Below are 19,727 nucleotides of genomic sequence, written 5' to 3' on the forward strand. Positions count from 1 at the left end.
GTGGTTTGTTCCACTGCCGCAGCTTTGCTGCCCTCGTAAAATGATATGGCGGCTCATATAATGTTGTATGGTATGGAATGAACCGTCTGCAGTGCTTTATCATTCCAAGAAAACTACGTATCTCAGACAGTTTTTTGGTGCTGCTGCAGACTAACAGGGTAATTCATAGAATTTCGCAGAAAAGTGTCGCAAGCGGCTGGCGCAGAGTGTCCGTGTGCGATTGTCTGCGCCAGGCACGTGCGCTAAAACCGATTTCCGCGCACAGCGTATTCATGGATTTTAGGCTCCCAAACCAGCCGTGGCGCAGAGTATCGCAGCGACCCTGCAGCAGCGCCAGTAACGCCCCCAAGAACGCCCTCGCGCAAGGAAAAGCCATCAAAATCGCTGAATCATCGCAAAGGGCTGCGCTAACCCTGGACCAGTTTACAGGGCTGCCAAACAAGGAACGCAAAGCGGGTAACGTGCATATCAGGGGTACGCGTGAAGTTATACACGCGATTAGCCAGGGTGCCAGGGTACGTGTATTTCAGGGGTGCGCGGGAAGTTCAACACGCGATAGTCCAGGGAACGTGTATTACAGGGGTACGCGGGAAGTTCAACACGCGATAGTCCAGGGAACGTGAATTACAGGGGTACGCGGGAAGTTCAACACGCGATTGTCCAGGGAACGTGTATTACAGGGGTACGCGGGAAGTTCAACACGCGATAGTCCAGGGAACGTGAATTACAGGGGTACGCGGGAAGTTCAACACGCGATTGTCCAGGGAACGTGTATTACAGGGGTACGCGGGAAGTTCAACACGCGATTGTCCAGGGAACGTGTATTACAGGGGTACGCGGGAAGTCTTACATGCGATTAGCCAGGGCACGTGTAATACAGGGGTACGCGGGAATTATCACACGCGATTTGGCAGGGTACGCGAATTACAGGGGTGCGTGGGAAATATCACACGCCAATTTGCTGGCTACGTGTATTACAGGGGTGCGTGGGAATTATCACACGCGATTAGGCTGGGTGGGTCCTCACAGGTGTTCCCTGTACATCCTCCACAGCCCCTGCAGGCAGCCCACAAAACAGGGGACTACCCTGCACACCTGCTCATGTCCCCCTGCACCCCCACCCCCCAGCCACCAGGGGCACCCACCACCAGGCCCCCACTCATGTCTCCCACCACCCCCACCACCCCCACCCCCCCCAGTCACCAGGGGCAGCCCCCACCAGGCCCCCACTCATGTCCCCTATCACCCCCACCCCCCCAGTCACCAGGGGCACCCTCCACCAGGCCCCCACTCATGTCTCCCACCACCCCCACCCCCCAGCAGTGCAGGGGCAGCCTCCACCAGGCCCCCACCCATGTCTCCCACCACCACCACCCCCCAGCAGTGCAGGGGCAGCCCCCACCAGGCCCCCACTCATGTCCCCTATCACCCCCACCCCCCCAGTCACCAGGGGCACCCTCCACCAGGCCCCCACTCATGTCTCCCACCACCCCCACCCCCCCAGTCACCAGGGGCAGCCCCCACCAGGCCCCCACTCATGTCCCCTATCACCCCCACCCCCCCAGTCACCAGGGGCACCCTCCACCAGGCCCCCACTCATGTCTCCCACCACCCCCACCCCCCAGCAGTGCAGGGGCAGCCTCCACCAGGCCCCCACCCATGTCTCCCACCACCACCACCCCCCAGCAGTGCAGGGGCAGCCCCCACCAGGCCCCCACTCATGTCCCCTATCACCCCCACCCCCCCAGTCACCAGGGGCACCCTCCACCAGGCCCCCACTCATGTCTCCCACCACCCCCACCACCCCAGTCACCAGGGGCAGCCCCCACCAGGTCCCCACTCATGTCCCCTATCACCCCCACTCCCCCAGTCACCAGGGGCACCCTCCACCAGGCCCCCACTCATGTCCCCACCACCCCCACCCCCCCAGTCACCAGGGGCAGCCCCCACCAGGCCCCCACTCATGTCCCCTATCACCCCCACCCCCCCAGTCACCAGGGGCACCCTCCACCAGGCCCCCACTCATTTCTCCCACCACCCCCACCCCCCCAGTCACCAGGGGCAGCCCCCACCAGGCCCCCACTCATGTCCCCTATCACCCCCACCCCCCCAGTCACCAGGGGCACCCTCCACCAGGCCCCACTCATGTCTCCCACCACCCCCACCCCCCCAGTCACCAGGGGCAGCCCCCACCAGGCCCCCACTCATGTCCCCTATCACCCCCACCCCCCCAGTCACCAGGGGCACCCTCCACCAGGCCCCCACCCATGTCTCCCACCACCCCCACCCCTCAGCAGTGCAGGGGCAGCAGGCAGTCAGGCAGCAGCAGGTGGGAGCGTGCTCGGGCTCTGGGGGGCAGTAGTTCGGCCTTCCGGGCAGGAGCGTGGTATTCCGTGTGCGTACGCATGGCCAGCTTGGTACGGAGTGATTTTGCACGTGAAAATCCTGCACGTCAGCGTGAAAACTGAGGAAAGGCCCAAAGCGCGTAAGCACGTCTGTGACGTGACCCGCACAGGTGTTTCCCACACAGCACGTGATGACAGAGCACACGTGGAAAGACTGCACGTCAGAGTGTAATCGCGTGTGATTGGTGGAAATGGCCCTACACGCAGAAGTGACAAAGCGTGTGATTGGTGGAAATGGCCCTACACGCAGAAGTGACAAAGCGTGTAATTGGTGGAAATGGCCCTACACGCAGAAGTGACAAAGCATGTAATAGGTGGAAATGGCCCTAGCGCGTACACGCCGCGTAAGTGACGCTGGACGTGTGGGCCTGTATAAAAGGTACGTGTAGAACACGTTTTCCTTGCACGTGCTTTTCGTGGAGAGCGAGTGGGTGAATTCTGTACTTCTTGTCGTTTCACACGCGATTTACTTCACGGCGTTTCAAGTTCGTATTCCCTGTTACCTCTGACAGCTTTTTCTCTTTTTTCTCTTTTACTGGTTTACCTGGGCCTGTTCCCTCAAACAGTGTTCCCTTCTACTGTTGTCCTGTCTCCTCAGGCAGCGTACAAATCTTCTTTTGGCGGGGGTGTTGCCAACCAAACGTGCTCCCTTTACACGCTCGTTTACCAGGCAGACGGTGAGTCACGCACGTATCTAACATCAGTGCTTGCCCCGTGTGTAGCCTACCCCTTCAGAGGTCATTCTAGGCTGCGTGTGACACGCATACGTTCATTCTTGTGTTACTGGGTGCCACAGCGTAGTGCAGGTTTTTCTTTCTGCACACGTGGTCTAGGAGGGGTTGCGTGCACGTCATCTCCCTTTTTTGGGCCTCCTGTGCGTTGCGTGACCCGTCATCTTTCCCCAGGGGTTACATTCAGCCTTGCTAGAGCACTAGGGTACAATTACCATCTGGTACCCAACCCCTTTGACCCCCAATTGCCCAGGACAATAGTCTACATCCACTCCCATACGCACATTAACATCAGTGCCATGGCTGGGAGGCGAGGATTCCGTAAGGGTGGCAAAGGTGGAAGAGCCACAAGTGGTGGCCGTGGTGGATCCGGTAGGGGACGTGGTCGTAACTTGCAGGGTGAGCCTGTCCCCCCATGTGTGGAGGACCAGTCACGGGCACCCATAATCCCCCCCCTCCCCCCTCTCCCATTGAGGCTGATGTGGCTGACACCATCCATGCTCAGCCCTTGTTGGACCAGTCCATTGTGGCACCAGACCTGGCTGACTCCATGGCTGACTTCCAGTTCAGCAGGGCTACGACACGTGCGCTGGTGCACGTTGATGCCATCATGCCACGTGGATCTGGGGCAGCAAGGTCATCTGCTGCACCAAGGAGGCAGGGCGGAGAGGCTGCAGGGGCAGCTGCGGCTCCATCCACCCCAGCCCTCACACACCCAGCAAGGACAGTGTCGGTCCTAGTCCATGCTGCTGACATTCCCCCTGACACCATCACACTAGAGCCAATGCCTGCACCAACTCCCATGCTGAGTGTGCAATCCCACACTCCTGATACAGAGTCCACCAGGGCTCCTGCCCCTAGTGTCCAGAGCGGCGCAGGACACTCAGGATCACCACCACCTTCCAAGCGGAAGAGGAAGAGTGCTCGTCCGGCACAGGCTGATGCCCCAGACACGGCTACACAGTCCGGCCCGTCCAGGAAGCCCAGCTTCACGGATGACGAACTGAATGCACTTGTCGAGTATGTGTCCGGACATGACAACGAGATGGTCATTGTTGCAGGATCCAAGACCACACCTGCACAACGCCAGGCACACTGGCAGACCGTTGCGGACATCGTAAGTGCCCTTGGAATCGTGAGGCGCACAGCCAATGATTGCTATAAGCGCTGGAATGACCTAAAGCGCAGGGCAAAGGGTAAGCTGGCCTCAAGTCATGCCGCAACTCTAGTGACTGGAGGTGGGTCTCCAGTATTAGACATGGAACTCACTCCACATGAGTCAGTCGCTGGGACCTACGTCACGGAGGAACAGATCCAAGGCGTGGGAGATCTGGCTGATTACGAGGCATTGTCCGGTGAGTGCACATGCATGTGTGTGTCATCCATGTGCATGGTGTGTGTGTGAGGGCTTCTGTTTGTGTGCCAGGTGAGAGTGTGTGCGCCTGAGTCGTATGGGTCAGCCATGTGCTTCATGCAATCCTTCCTGCGCAGCTGCATTTGGCCATAGCAGTATCCCTTCTGCCAACAGTAGACATCTAGCCCAACTGCACGCCAGTTGCCCTTGAAGTGTCACCTTGCCACAACATATTTGCTTATTTTTCACTGTTCATTCAGTCAGTTTGTTTGCATTCCACCACTTTCACTAGGCATGTCGCTGTCCACTAGTCACATGTCCGACATGGGTATGGTAAAGTGGAGTGACTTTGTTACCTGGATATCATTTGTACACACATGTCCCTGTGCAATTGGACCATTTCAGACTGGCAGCTCCAGGTGAAAAATCTGACCTGTTAGAATTAGAAAAGCAATTACATGCGGGAACTGGACTGAATGAATAGGTGCTGCCCTCCTCTCCATCTTCACTCAATAGCAATGGTACATGCCATCTGTGTGATGGCATGTGTGTTTCACCTGGCAATCACAGGCCAATGTGTGATGCCACTGCCAGGCAGCATGCAGAAAATGTGTTCATCTTCCATCTTGGTGTCATCAGTGTGTGCCATTTGCCTGCACTTCATACGCAGTGAGGGTGCATGCATGGGAGGGTTTAAGCCATGTGGGATATGTGTCAATCAAGTACTGGTTCTCTTGCTTCTCAGCACTCATTGTGTGCCATGGTGCTAATGCATGTTTCCATTTCTTTGTTTTCATGTCTTTGCAGGGGAAGACGCACCTGATACTGCTGGGGTTGTGGAGATGGTGCAGACCCAGGAGGGGTCCGAGGGCCGACCAACCACCAGTGAGGGACGTGGTGTGGTGGTGGGGGAGAACCCACAAGTGCTGCAGGTCGTGCTCTCAAGGGGTGTCTCTGGCTGCACCTCCCCCGAGCTGTACTCAGGTGTTGATTCGGATGAGACCTACGTGCCGTCGCAGGTGAGTGTTCCAGGGAGGGATTCTGTTCTGTCTCACCCACCTGCACCAGGGTCAGAACCCTCCATGGGGATGTCAGTGTTGGCAGCTACGCCTTCGGTGGTTACGGATGCAGGGTCACACTCCGCGACATCTGATCCTGTTCCTGGGCCAGCAGATCAGAGGGGGAATGCAGTCCTGCAGCCTCAGGCAGTGCCGGCACAGCAAGGCGCAGTTCGCCTTGCCCCAGACAGGTGTGGTGCCTGCCGACGTGGTGGCCGTACGCCACCCGGCAATACCGCATGGGAGCAATCCATTTACGGTATGGCAACCCAACAGGCTGCATCATCCGAGATGATGGCTCAGGCCATGGATAGGGTGGCCACTTCCATTGTCCCCCCAGAAAGGCTGATGGAGCGACTAGAGCAGGCAACCGACTCCATCTGCCAGTCACACAGGGAGGACATGTTGGGGTCCAACAGGGACAGGCGGGCGGCACTGGAGACTCTGCAGGAGGCCATCTCCATTGAGTCCCAGGGCCACAGGGAAGCCCTGAGGCAGGAGCTCCTTCACCTCAGGACGACTCTTGTTGAGCTTGAGGCTTCAACACACCAAAGGACAGAACAGCAGCTGGAGTGTCTCACCCGTACGCTCTCAGCTGAGATGCAGGCAACGAGGGCGGAGGTCCGGGCATCCCGTGAGTTGTTGCATGGGGACCTCCGCACACTCATCCTCCAGAACCAGACCTACCACACCCGCATGCTTGCAGCCATGGAGGAGCAGACTAGGGCCTTGCGTGGGCTGCCTCCCATAGTGCAACCACCTCCGGATGCAGCTGCACAGGGTGATAATAGCGACAGCAGTGATACTCCCACAATAGGGTAGCCGTGTGGGCCATGAGCCCATGGAGGTGTTTTATCTTCCCAGGATCCACGCAGGTGGGTTCTGGTGTGCATCCTGTCCTCGGACCTCCTGGGTGGCCTCCCCAACCCCCCCGGGCCCATCAATGGCCATTTTTGATTGTTTCTTATTTTTATTTTTATTTTGATTTCTTTTATTCCCAATTTTTTTGGGATGATCTGTTGGCTTCCGTGGTTCCTGTGGGCATACGCTGCATTGTGGCTGGGCACATGCAGGCTTGTAATGTATTTGGCTCCGATGCTTGAGTTTGAGTCACACACACCCCTCCTGCTTCCCGTTTCCATGGGCTTGCAAAGGGTGTGCCCAAGTGACAGTGAATTACACAGTGACGTTGGACTCCCATGAGCTGTGTGGGCAGTCTGTAGTCAATACTGTGTATACATTCCTAGTGCATATTGCTGTTGTGTTGTACACTGCATGTTGCATTGATGTGTAACTCTTCTTCTGTGTCTACCTCCCAATTTGCAGGTCCCTTCCTCATGTCCACACAAGGACCTCTAGTCTGGAGATGGGGTCCATGTTGGCAGCAGTGCACCTACAACTCTACATGGCGCCAACACTGCACAGTTGGTAGTGGTGGGAGTGCAGGCATTTCCAGGTGGTGAGACTACTAATATGTAACATTTGTGATGTCATGTTAATGGTAGTACGTGCTCAAGTATGTTGTTGGTCCGGCATTGCTGTGAGCATTTCAGGTGTTGCAGGTTTCTAATAGGGACACTGTACATAGTGAGACTGATGTCATGTTGTGGGGATTACTTTGTTTACCTGCAATTAGCATGACATGGCACGGTGTGTCGTGTGGCGGTGCTGGGGTTGGGTTGGCTGACATGGCACTGTCCTCTTGTTGCATTTTGCAAGTGGGTAATCATTTTAGCTGCTTGAATGTGTAACTTCACAAAACTGCATTGGTGGTGTCTGTGTGGGTAGGGATGCACACATTGTGACACTTCCAGGTGAACAATCTCAGGCTGATATGGTATTCACGGTTCATTCTCCAGACATTCAGGATCAGTGTCAGGTTGAGTCATCATTGATTGTCAGATGGAATGTGCCAGGGCAGTGTGCACTCCACCGGGGTGTGATTTCTATGTGAAGTAATTAGCCACTAGCTGTGTACGGGCTGCCTCCCCCCGTGCCCTTTCCCCTCCCATGCGCAGCGGCTGTGCATGTGGTTGGGGATGTGGGGCCACCACCATGTCCACGGCCAGGCCCCGGCGTGTTGCAACGTTGTGCAGGACACATGCTGCCACTATGATCCTGCACACTACTGGGGGAGCGTATAACAGCTGCCCGCCAGAACGGTCAAGGGAGCGAAAGCGTGACTTTAGCACTCCGAATGTGCGCTCCACTATGCCCCTGGTTGTAATGTGGGCTGTGTTATATCTTACCTGGGGTGGCGTGGTGGGGTTCCGAATTGGCGTCATCATGTGGGGGCTGAGAGGGTAGGCACTGTCCCCTGTGGAGGTGGTGATTGGTATCATTGGTGGGGTTGTGACCTTGCTCAGTATCCAACATGCATGCATGTGCAGTGGCATACATACTCACCAAGCAGCCATGTATCGCCATGCCGCCCAGCTTCTAGGTCCCGGCTTAGGGTGGACATTTGGTAAATGAAGCTGTCGTGGGTGGAGCCGGGATAGTTGGCATATACTGAGGTGATGATTCCCTTGGCATTACATGCTACCTGCACGTTGATGGAATGCCAGTGCTTGCGGTTCCTATAGATGTGCTCAGATGCCCTGGGGGGACGTAGAGCCACATGGGTGCAGTCGATGGCACCTAGCAATTTGGGGAATCGTGCCACAGCGTAAAAATCCAGGGCGGCAGCATGCCTTTCTGCAGGTGTTCTGGGCAGGTATATGTGCCTGCGGACTGATGGGCGTGCAGTGATGATGTTCAAGACCTGGTGTAGGCAGCGTGACTGGGTGGCCTGTGACACCCCACCCACTATGGCACTTGTCCGCTGAAATGATCCAGTGGCTAAGAAGTGCAGTACATTGAGGACCTTCTCCAGGGGGCTGAGTGCTTGGGAGCACAGGGTGGGTGATGTGAGGTCATCCTCCCACTCACTCACCAGGTCCAGTATAATGTGTGGTGGAAACCTGTACCTCCCATACACCTGGTCATCAGGCATCCCGAAAAGGCTGGTTCTGGGTGTGAATATTCTGGCCCTGACTATCCTCCTCCTCCTCCTTTGGTAGCCCACTGCCACTGCTGCTAGGAACGGTATGTTCATCCTGGCGTCTGAGCTTGTTATTGTTAAAGTCCGCAAATTTATGCTTTGCGCGTGTTCTAGGCGAGCGTGTGACCCGCGCCCCCCTGGAATCCAGTTCCCAGTCCAATAGCGTGTGGAAAATCACACGCACCACGGGATACAGCGTGTGACCCGCGCACCCCTGGAATCCAGTTCCCAGTCCAATAGCGTGTGGAAATTCACACGCACCACGGGATACAGCGTGTGACCCGCGCACCCCTGGAATCCAGTTCCCAGTCCAATAGCGTGTGGAAATTCACACGCACCACGGGATACAGCGTGTGACCCGCGCACCCCTGGAATCCAGTTCCCAGTCCAATAGCGTGTGGAAATTCACACGCACCACGGGATACAGGTTCGCTGACGTACTTGCGTGTGTAAGTGCCCGCGCACCCATTAAATACACGTACATAGGCCAATCGCGTGTACGCGCACTTTTGTCCAATTACACGCGATGACACTCTGACGTGCAGTATTTCCATGTGTGCCCCGTCATCACGTACTGAGTGGGGAACACCCGTGCGGGTCACGTCACAGACGCGCTTACGCGCTGAGGGACTCTGGTCCAATAGAATCGCGTATGCGTGCTGACGCGCTTACGCGCTAAGGGCCTTTCCTCGGATTTCACGCTGACATGCAGGATTTTCACGTGCCAAATCACTCCGTATCAAGCTGGCCACGCGAAAACACACGGAAGACCACGCTCCTGCCCAGAAGGCCGAGTTACTGCCCCCCAGTGCCCCGAGCAGCCTCCCACGTGCCATCTGCTGCTGCCTGCCTGCCTGTCTGCTGCCACTGTGCCCTGCCATTTGGTGCCTGCACATCAGCCATCTGCAGGGGTCCAGTTGCTGTGTCCACCCCTGCTGGAACTCAAGACTCCCGACTGGGATTACATCGCTCCACAGCCCAGCCCCAGGACCCAGTTGCCCACCCACACCTGCCTCTGGGGTTGCCATGTCGGGCACTTCCACATCTGGCACCAGTTGCAACCCCAGGCCAGAGGGGCAGAGGGGCACCAGCTTCACTGCCACCGAAGTTGGTGTCCTGGTGGAGCATGTCCTGGGGCAGTATGATGCCCTCTTTGGATCGTCCCGCGCCAGCAAGGAAGGACGGCAGAGGATCTGGGCCGACTGTGTGGTTGCCATCAACGCGGAGGGGGTGGCAACCCGCGACGTCCTGAAGATCAAGAAGCGCTGGGAGGACTTGAGGTCCAGGACCCTTGTGAAGGCCCGGCGCCTCGTGGAGGGGGGCCGGGGCCGCATGAGTTCCATCCAGATGAGGGTCCTGGAACGCGTACGCCCAGCGCTCCACGCCCAGATCCTTGAGAGGGAGGCCCATCTGGAGTTGAGCGGTAAGTGTCCAAGCATTACTGTGTGAGACAGGGCATGTTGCGGTGTGCTGGTTCTATGATACTTGCCTGTATGTGTGCCCTAGGCCATGTGTGCATGTATGTGTGCAGGGACATCATGGTAATGCATGTGCGACCAGTTATGTGTGACCCACATGGTTGTTGCATGTGTTCAAATGCCGCATGGGGACCCCTATGCAGATTTTGAACATGAGAGCATGCCAGTCTCTGTACCTGGACATGGGTGGGGGTGAGGGATGGGTGCTGATGCCAGGTACATATATGGTAGCCATGTCTGTGTGCCTGACCTGCGTGTCTGTGACTTGTGCATGCCATGGATGCATGACACATGTGTGTGACAATGCACAGATTCAGTGAAGCAGCCAAATTACCCTTGTATCCGCTGTGTTTGGTGTGTTTGGGGCCAGATGGATGTGACTGAGGTGAAGTGTGTGCATGTGATAGGCATGAGCCATGATGCATGTGAGTTACATATCATTGAATGTTTCAAGAGTCCATTGGACATGCATGGAAATGTCCATGGCATGCACCATGCCTGTTACTGTGTGTGTTTTGCCTGGACTGACCCATGTGTTGTGGAGGGACATGATGGAAGTGTACTTTGACAGTGGTGCTCATCTGCTATTGCTTCCTGTCTAGGGGACCATTGTACAGTGCCCTGATGCTTGTGTTCTTTGTCTCCCTCTACGCAGCGGCTAGTGAAGAAGAGGGCGGAGACGGCGCTGTGGAGCAAGGCGGCGGGGATGCCCCCACGGCTGCAGCGGAAGGGGTGGGTGAGCCCCCACAGGGGCCTGCTATGGTGGGAGACGGTGAGGAGCCATCCAGGTTGGTGGTTTGCACAGAGGAGGAGGAGGCCGCCACTGGGGCACACATGGGGCCTGGTGGGGGCATCCCTGCTGGTGCAAGTGGTGCAGTCCAGGGCCAGGGGCAGGAGGCAGCACAGGTCACCGTGGAGGGGCCTGTGCATGTCGCTGTCCCTGACCCTGTGAGTGCACCACCATGCACCAGCAGGGATGCCCCGTCCTAGGCCCATCCGCAGGTAGAGGGGATGTCCATGTCACCTGACTCCCCTCCACCTGCGGACGTGGGAACCCCTGGCCGTGCGGAGAAGGTCCTGATTGGGGTCGCGATGCGCACGGCTGTGATTCGTGATGCCGTGCGTGCTTCCCGGGAGGAGCACGCACGTCATCACGAAGTGCACCGTGCCGACGTGGCCCAATTGGGATCGGCCATGTTCGGGGGTTTCCTGCATGTGTTGGCCAATGTGGCGGCCCTCTCCTCCTCTGTGCAGGCTATCCACCAGTCGTTCTCCTTGCCGTCTTCCAGCCCAGATGCCACCATGGCCCCCTGTGGACCTGCCCCGACCAATGCAGCCAGCTCGGTGGGGATCCCATTCCTGCCACAGTTGGGAGTCGGAGGTCCAGCAGGGGTGGACAACACAGCAACTGGACCCCAGCAGATGGAAGATGTGACAGCATCATCAGGCAGGGCACGTGCACGACGGCGTCGGTGGTTTCCATCAGCCTGGATGCCGTCGTGCTGGCAGAGGCAGTGGCGTCGGAGGCAGCAGCGGGCTCGACGTGGGAGGCATCATGGCTCGGGGCCATCAAGATCAGAGGGGCAGGCATCGGCCGGAGGGCAGGGCAACCCTGGGATGGTGGTGTCTTCCGTGTGGGAGCAGTTGGTCCAGCGGATAGGTGCGGAGCGGCAGCGGGCGGAAGAGGAGCGGCTCGCCATGGTCAGGGCGGAGTTCTCCATGCGTCAGGCGTTGAGGCGGGCTGAGTGCCTCGAGGAAGCTCGCAGGGAGTTTGAGCTGGACATGGGGTTATCCCTGCGAGACCTCGGGGCCAGGACAGAGTCCCGCCTCCAGGACATCGACATGGAGTTCGATGATGCCCTGGCCAGCAACATCAACAAGTGAGCCGCAGGACTTGCCCGCTGCCTTTGTATATAGTTATATAGTTAGTTAGTGTTAGGTTTCCTTTATTTGTTTTTATTATTTTGGACCACTCGGACAATGGCCACTTTTTTGTATATATTTTTTTCATTAGGTAGTAGTAGGTTTCCTTTATGGTGTTGGGCTCATGGACCCTGGTACATTCCTGTATTTAGTTTGTTTTTTGAAGGAACATTTTCTTTTTTTCATTATTGTGTTCACCATGTGGAAATGGTTTTTCATTCTTTTGCTTCTACTTGATATTGCTTTGGTCAACATTTGTTTTTGTATTCCTTTTTCGTTTTTTGATTTTTACTTTTGTTCTCCAACATGGACCATTTATTTTGTTATCCACATAGTTGTATGTTTTATTTGTTTACTTATTTTTAATCTTTAATACATTTTTAATTTTTACTTCCACTTGTGTTATTTTGTCTTTGGTTTCATACATGTCATGATATGGGTTTTGACATTCACTTGCAGCCATTGTGTATGTGTGTGTGACGGACATGTGTTCATTTACATACTTGCCATTGGGGTTGTGTCATGTAATTGCATTCACTATGTGGGTGGATGCAATCCTTGCCTGGGTGTTTGTGCTGGGTATGCTGCCCATTACTGCCATGATTGTGTATCGTCAGGACCTGTGGGCAGGGGGACATGGGTGGGGGCCTGGTGGAGGCTGCCCCTGGTGACTGGGGGGGTGGGGGTGGTGGGAGACATGAGTGGGTGCCTGGTGGAGGCTGCCCCTGGTGACTGGGGGGGTGGGGGTGGTGGGAGACATGAGTGGGGGCCTGGTGGAGGGTGCCCCTGCACTGCTGGGGGGTGGGGGTGATAGGGGACATGGGTGGAGGCCTGGTGGAGGGTGCCCCTGGTGGCTGGGGGGTGGGGGTGGTGGGAGACATGAGTGGGGGCCTGGTGGAGGGTGTCCCTGGTCGCTGGGGGGTGGGGGTGGTGGGTGACATGTGTGGGGGCCTGGTGGAGGCTGCCCCTGCACTGCTGGGGGGTGGGGGTGGTGGGAGACATGAGTGGGGGCCTGGTGGAGGGTGCCCCTGCACTGCTGGGGTGTGGGGGTGGTGGGAGACATGAGTGGGGGCCTGGTGGAGGGTGACCCTGGTTGCTGGGGGGTGGGGGTGATAGGGGACATGAGTGGGGGCCTGGTGGAGGGTGCCCCTGCACTGCTGGGGTGTGGTGGGAGACATGAGTGGGGGCCAGGTGGAGGGTGACCCTGCACTGCTGGGGTGTGGGGGTGGTGGGAGACATGAGTGGGGGCCTGGTGGAGGCTGCCCCTGCACTGCTGGGGTGTGGGGGTGGTGGGAGACATGAGTGGGGGCCTGGTGGAGGGTGCCCCTGCACTGCTGGGGTGTGGGGGTGGTGGGAGACATGAGTGGGGCCCTGGTGGAGGGTGCCCCTGGTGGCTGGGGGGTGGGGGTGGTGGGTGACATGAGTGGGGGCCTGGTGGAGGCTGCCCCTGCACTGCTGGGGTGTGGGGGTGGTGGGAGACATGAGTGGGGGCCTGGTGGAGGCTGACCCTGGTGGCTGGGGGGTGGGGGTGGTGGGTGACATGAGTGGGGCCTGGTGGAGGGTGCCCCTGCACTGCTGGGGTGTGGGGGTGGTGGGAGACATGAGTGGGGGCCTGGTGGAGGGTGACCCTGGTGGCTGGGGGGTGGGGGTGGTGGGTGACATGAGTGGGGGCCTGGTGGAGGGTGCCCCTGCACTGCTGGGGTGTGGGGGTGGTGGGAGACATGAGTGGGGGCCTGGTGGAGGCTGCCCCTGCACTGCTGGGGGGTGGGGGTGGTGGGAGACATGAGTTGGACATGGGTGGGGGCCTACTGGCAGGTGCCCCACAGTGCTGGGGGGTGGGGGTGGTGGGGGACATGAGTTGGACATGGGTGGGGGCCTGCTGGCAGGTGCCCCACAGTGCTGGGGGGTGGGGGTGCAAGGGGACATGTGTTGGTGTTCATTAGTTAAAGGAGACATGTGCCTTTGCTGAGGGGCATGCCCATGTTGGGTGGGCTGCCTGCGGGACATGACCAGGGATGCAGGGTAGTCCCCTGTGGTGTGGGCTGCCTGCAGGGGCTGTGGAGGGTGTACAGGGTACACCTGGGAGGACCCACACTGTCAAATCACATGTGGGACTCCCCGGCACCCCTGAAATACACGTACCGTGCAGAAATCGCGTGTAAAACTTCCCGCGCACCCCTGAAATACACGCGCCCAGGCTATTCGCGTGTGGAACTTCCCGCGCACCCCTGAAATACACGCGCCAAGGCTATTCGCGTGTGGAACTTCCCGCGCACCCCTGAAATACACGCACCCAGGCTATTTGCGTGTGGAACTCCCCGCGCACCCCTGAAATACACGCGCCCAGGCTATTCGCGTGTGGAACTTCCCGCGCACCCCTGAAATACACATGCCCAGGCTATTCGCGTGTGGAACTTCCCGCGCACCCCTCAAATTCACGCGCCCAGGCTATTCGCGTGTGGAACTTCCCGCGCACCCCTGAAATACACGCGCCCAGGCTATTCGCGTGTGGGACTTCCCGCGCACCCCTGAAATACACGCGCCCAGGCTATTCGCGTGTGGAACTTCCCGCGCACCCCTCAAATTCACGCGCCCAGGCTATTCGCGTGTGAAACTTCCCGCGCACCCCTGTAATACACGTAGCCCGCTCCCCCAGGCCCGATCGCGTGTGAAACTTCACGCGAACCCCTGAAATACACGTAGCACGCTCCCCCAGGCACGATCGCGTGAGGAACTTCACGCGAACCCCTGTAATACACGTAGCCCGCTCCCCCAGGCCCGATCGCGTGAGGAACTTCACGCGAACCCCTGTAATACACGTAGCCCGCTCCCCCAGGCCCGATCGCGTGAGGAACTTCACGCGAACCCCTGTAATACACGTAGCCCGCTCCCCCAGGCCCGATCGCGTGAGGAACTTCACGCGAACCCCTGTAATTCACGTAGCCCGCTCCCCCAGGCCCGATCGCGTGAGGAACTTCACGCGAACCCCTGAAATACACGTAGCCCGCTCCCCCAAGGCCGGATCGCATGAGGAACTTCACGCGAACGCCTGTAATACACGTAGCCCGCTCCCCCAGGCACGATCGCGTGAGGAACTTCACGCGAACCCCTGTAATTCACGTAGCCCGCTCCCCCAGGCCTGATCGCGTGAGGAACTTCACGCGAACCCCTGAAATACACGTAGCCCGCTCCCCCAAGGCCGGATCGCATGAGGAACTTCACGCGAATGCCTGTAATACACGTAGCCCGCTCCCCCAGGCCCGATCGCGTGTGAAACTTCACGCGAACCCCTGAAATACACGTAGCACGCTCCCCCAGGCCCGATCGCGTGAGGAACTTCACGTGAACCCCTGTAATACACGTAGCCCGCTCCCCCAGGCCCGATCACGTGAGGAACTTCCCGCGCACCCCTGAAATACACGCGCCCAGGCTATTCGCGTGTGGAACTTCCCGCGCACCCCTGAAATACACGCGCCAAGGCTATTCGCGTGTGGAACTTCCCGCGCACCCCTGAAATACACGCACCCAGGCTATTTGCGTGTGGAACTCCCCGCGCACCCCTGAAATACACGCGCCCAGGCTATTCGCGTGTGGAACTTCCCGCGCACCCCTGAAATACACACGCCCAGGCTATTCGCGTGTGGAACTTCCCGCGCACCCCTCAAATTCACGCGCCCAGGCTATTCGCGTGTGGAACTTCCCGCACACCCCTGAAATATACGCGCCCAGGCTATTCGTGTGTGGGACTTCCCGCGCACCCCTGAAATACACGCGCCCAGGCTATTCGCGTGTGGAACTTCCCGCGCACCCCTCAAATTCACGCGCCCAGGCTATTCGCGTGTGAAACTTCCCGCGCACCCCTGTAATACACGTAGCCCGCTCCCCCAGGCCCGATCGCGTGTGAAACTTCACGCGAACCCCTGAAATACACGTAGCACGCTCCCCCAGGCACGATCGCGTGAGGAACTTCACGCGAACCCCTGTAATACACGTAGCCCGCTCCCCCAGGCCCGATCGCGTGAGGAACTTCACGCGAACCCCTGTAATACACGTAGCCCGCTCCCCCAGGCCCGATCGCGTGAGGAACTTCACGCGAACCCCTGTAATACACGTAGCCCGCTCCCCCAGGCCCGATCGCGTGAGGAACTTCACGCGAACCCCTGTAATTCACGTAGCCCGCTCCCCCAGGCCCGATCGCGTGAGGAACTTCACGCGAACCCCTGAAATACACGTAGCCCGCTCCCCCAAGGCCGGATCGCATGAGGAACTTCACGCGAACGCCTGTAATACACGTAGCCCGCTCCCCCAGGCACGATCGCGTGAGGAACTTCACGCGAACCCCTGTAATTCACGTAGCCCGCTCCCCCAGGCCTGATCGCGTGAGGAACTTCACGCGAACCCCTGAAATACACGTAGCCCGCTCCCCCAAGGCCGGATCGCATGAGGAACTTCACGCGAATGCCTGTAATACACGTAGCCCGCTCCCCCAGGCCCGATCGCGTGTGAAACTTCACGCGAACCCCTGAAATACACGTAGCACGCTCCCCCAGGCCCGATCGCGTGAGGAACTTCACGTGAACCCCTGTAATACACGTAGCCCGCTCCCCCAGGCCCGATCACGTGAGGAACTTCACGCGAACCCCTGAAATACACGTAGCCCGCTCCCCCAGGCCCGATCGCGTGAATAACTTCACGCGAACCCCTATGATGCACGTACCCTGCAAATCGCGTGTGACACTTCCCGCGCACCCCGGTATACATGCACACGTATTTTTTGTCAGCGGGTGTCCGTGTTTGTGGGTACCCCTTTGCAAGTCATTTTTCCTGGAGGGCCACAGTATGGGACATTCATCATGGCAGTATATAGGTGCTATTTGTTGGCGCACCTTTTGGCGCACATTTCTTACAGCCGCAGAGACGGTACCGCCTCCTTTCTTGTGGCGGTCGTGTTTGTGCCTGTGCGCTGGTTTGAGCGTGCGCTTTTTTCCCCTATTCTATTCCATGAATACGTGTTGTAGGCGAGCGTGTGGGCGTTCCGCGCACTTGTGCCCTGTACTTCCCCCGTGCCGCCCACGTTTTGGCAAGTTGTTCCCCATTCCGAGTGTTACGCCCATGTTCCGCCTACTTTTGTTGCGTGCGCCGCGCTATGTGCGAATTTCGCTGTGGCCTGTGCGATTTTCGCTGTGACCTGGCGCACGCTGTTAGATGGCCTGTGCGCCAACGTGCGCCAACGTGCGCCGCGCACTTTTTTATCGCACATCCGCTGGTTTTCTCGCGCACGGCCTTCCATGAATCGACGTGCGCAGCTTTTCGTGCGATTTTCGCACTTGCACTGCGATTTTCGCTATTCCACTGCGATTCGCACGTTTTTGCCCACTTGCGCCGCGCTAATTATTCCATGAATCGGCCTGTTAATGTCCTTTACCTTCTGTGGGTCTGTCAACACTCTGACTTTGCGGAAGATGAAATTGAAATATTCCAGGTAGTCCTTGAGAAATGTGCGTGTAAGGCCATGCTCTTGAATCCTGCTTAGGATGGTTTACAACCTGTGGATGTGGTTTGCATATGACTTGACAAAAATCAGGATGTCGTCACTGACATTAATGACACCAGGGATCCTGGCTACAACCCCCTGTACAGTGTTCTGTAATACCTTGGCTGCTGATGATACTCTGAAGCTCTTGCGTTTATACCGCTGCAGCCCAATGTGTGGCAAGAGTATCGTTATGTACCTCAAATCTTTGTGGAGTGGGATCTGGGGCTCACCTTCCCTTACGTTTGGTTAAGAGAAGAACTTAGAGCCTTGAATGTCTGCTAACAAGTCATCTAGTGTGGGTGTCATATGTCTTTCCTTCTTCACAGACTTTTTTGGGAGGCAAATATCTACACATATCTGGACCTATTCTGGATTCTTGGGATTTCTGGCCACCACAATCAGAGACATCCCTGTCATTCGGCCTCACGCTTTTTCAATTATTCCTGCTTTTTCTCATTCCTTCAGATCTTCCTCAACCTTGGGTCAAAGATAACAGGGTATGCGTCTGTGCTTGAGTGCTACAGGTTGTATTGTCTGGTCAATGTGTGATCACACTTTGTGAGTGCGCAAACCCACAATGCCATCAAAGACAGGTTTGAATTCCTGCAGAGTGTTCTCAACATCTTCCGCATGTAACCCAATGTGAATTTGTTCAATTCAAGTTCTTCAGTGGTGTCAGAGCTTAGTAGGGTTGCTGTGTTGGCAGGCGTAACATATATGTTCCTTTCCGTTTTTACATTATTATGTTGAAATTCTACTCGTCCCACCGCTTTTAGTGGAATGGGCTTTCAGAGATCTACACAAAGATACGAACATTGGTGCCCTTCAGAACAGGGAGCGGTTTCAAGAGTGTGAACTGCAAACCGCTAATCACGTTCACTCATGCCCCAGTGTCAATCATCGCTGACATGGGGTTTCCTGTGATCGGGATACGGCATCGTGGATTTCTTTTGCCTGTTTTCTGCCTAGCATGGAGATCATGAACACCTCATGCCCATCGTCCTCTTCTTGTGTAGTAACGGTTTCCATGTGTTGGATATTTGCCTGCTGTTTTAGGGGCATTCTGGAGGGAGTAACAAATGTGCCAGACGTGCAAACTTGCGCAAAGTGTCCAATCCTGACACACTTGGTGCATTAGGCTCCACATTCTGGGCAATGGTACCTGTGAGGTAATGGATCTCCACAGTAGTCACAGGATTTTCTCGTCATCTCTGCCCGGGGCATATATCTTTTAGCCTTTGTCTCGAGATTTGGGTGCATTCATTGGGTCTCCACTGGCACCTTTTTGCCACTGCTATCACTTCTTGGACATTTACGGACTGGAATGCTGCTTACATATTTCCTGCTCTCACTTCCATGAGTTCATGCGAGCGGCCTAAGTTTAGGTTTGGTTCTCTCAAGATCTACTCACGTAGCTTGTTGGAGGGGCAGCCTCTGATGAGTTGAGCTCTGAATTCATCCGTTTTGTGAAGGAGAGTGCATGTCAACGCCAGGTGACAGAGTCAGGCGTGAAACGCATCAATAGATTCTAGGGCGGTTTGTTGGGTTGTTTCAAAATCAGCATTTGCTTGAGGGCTAAATAGTCTGCTAGAATTCCCTTGGCTTCATTGTAGGATGTGTCATTGGGAGTCAGTGCCTTGAATATTTTGTGGACTCTTGCGCAAGCATAAAATAGTAGGGCTGACTTCTTCCTCACATCAGCTTCAAAGTCGTAGATGGTCTCAAAGTATAACTCAAGTCTTTCGATCCACATATGCTGAGGGTGCTCCTTAAGTATCTAACTCAAGGAATGGTATGGTAGTTGATGATTGCTTGCTTTGCACGAGTGGGGTGAGGGGAGCTAATGGCGGGGGCGAGGGGCAACATCTTTATCAGAGCCGGCCATTCCACCTTCCTCAACAGTTGTTTTGTCCCACCTTGGTCACAGGAGCTCCGTGGATTGCCTTGCCTAGCTGCAGGGCCTCAGAAGTTCACACCAGCCCCTAGTAACAAGGATTATGCAGGACCCTGATAAGGCCATCCATATGCTCCTCTGCAGGCACGTCATTCAAGCTAGCAGCTCTGCCGCGAATAACGGGACCAGGGATGTCATTTGGGGTTCGCCAGAGGTCGCAACTGCGACCTCTGAGCTCTTCCTTGCGACCTCTGTGGTCTCCCTTGCGACCTCAAAAAAATTATTTTTTAATAATGCAAGCTCCT

The sequence above is a fragment of the Ambystoma mexicanum genome, chromosome 2p (assembly GCF_040938575.1).
Source record: "Ambystoma mexicanum isolate Mex_15411 chromosome 2p, UKY_AmexF1_1, whole genome shotgun sequence".
NCBI classification, from domain to species: Eukaryota; Metazoa; Chordata; class Amphibia; order Caudata; family Ambystomatidae; genus Ambystoma; species Ambystoma mexicanum.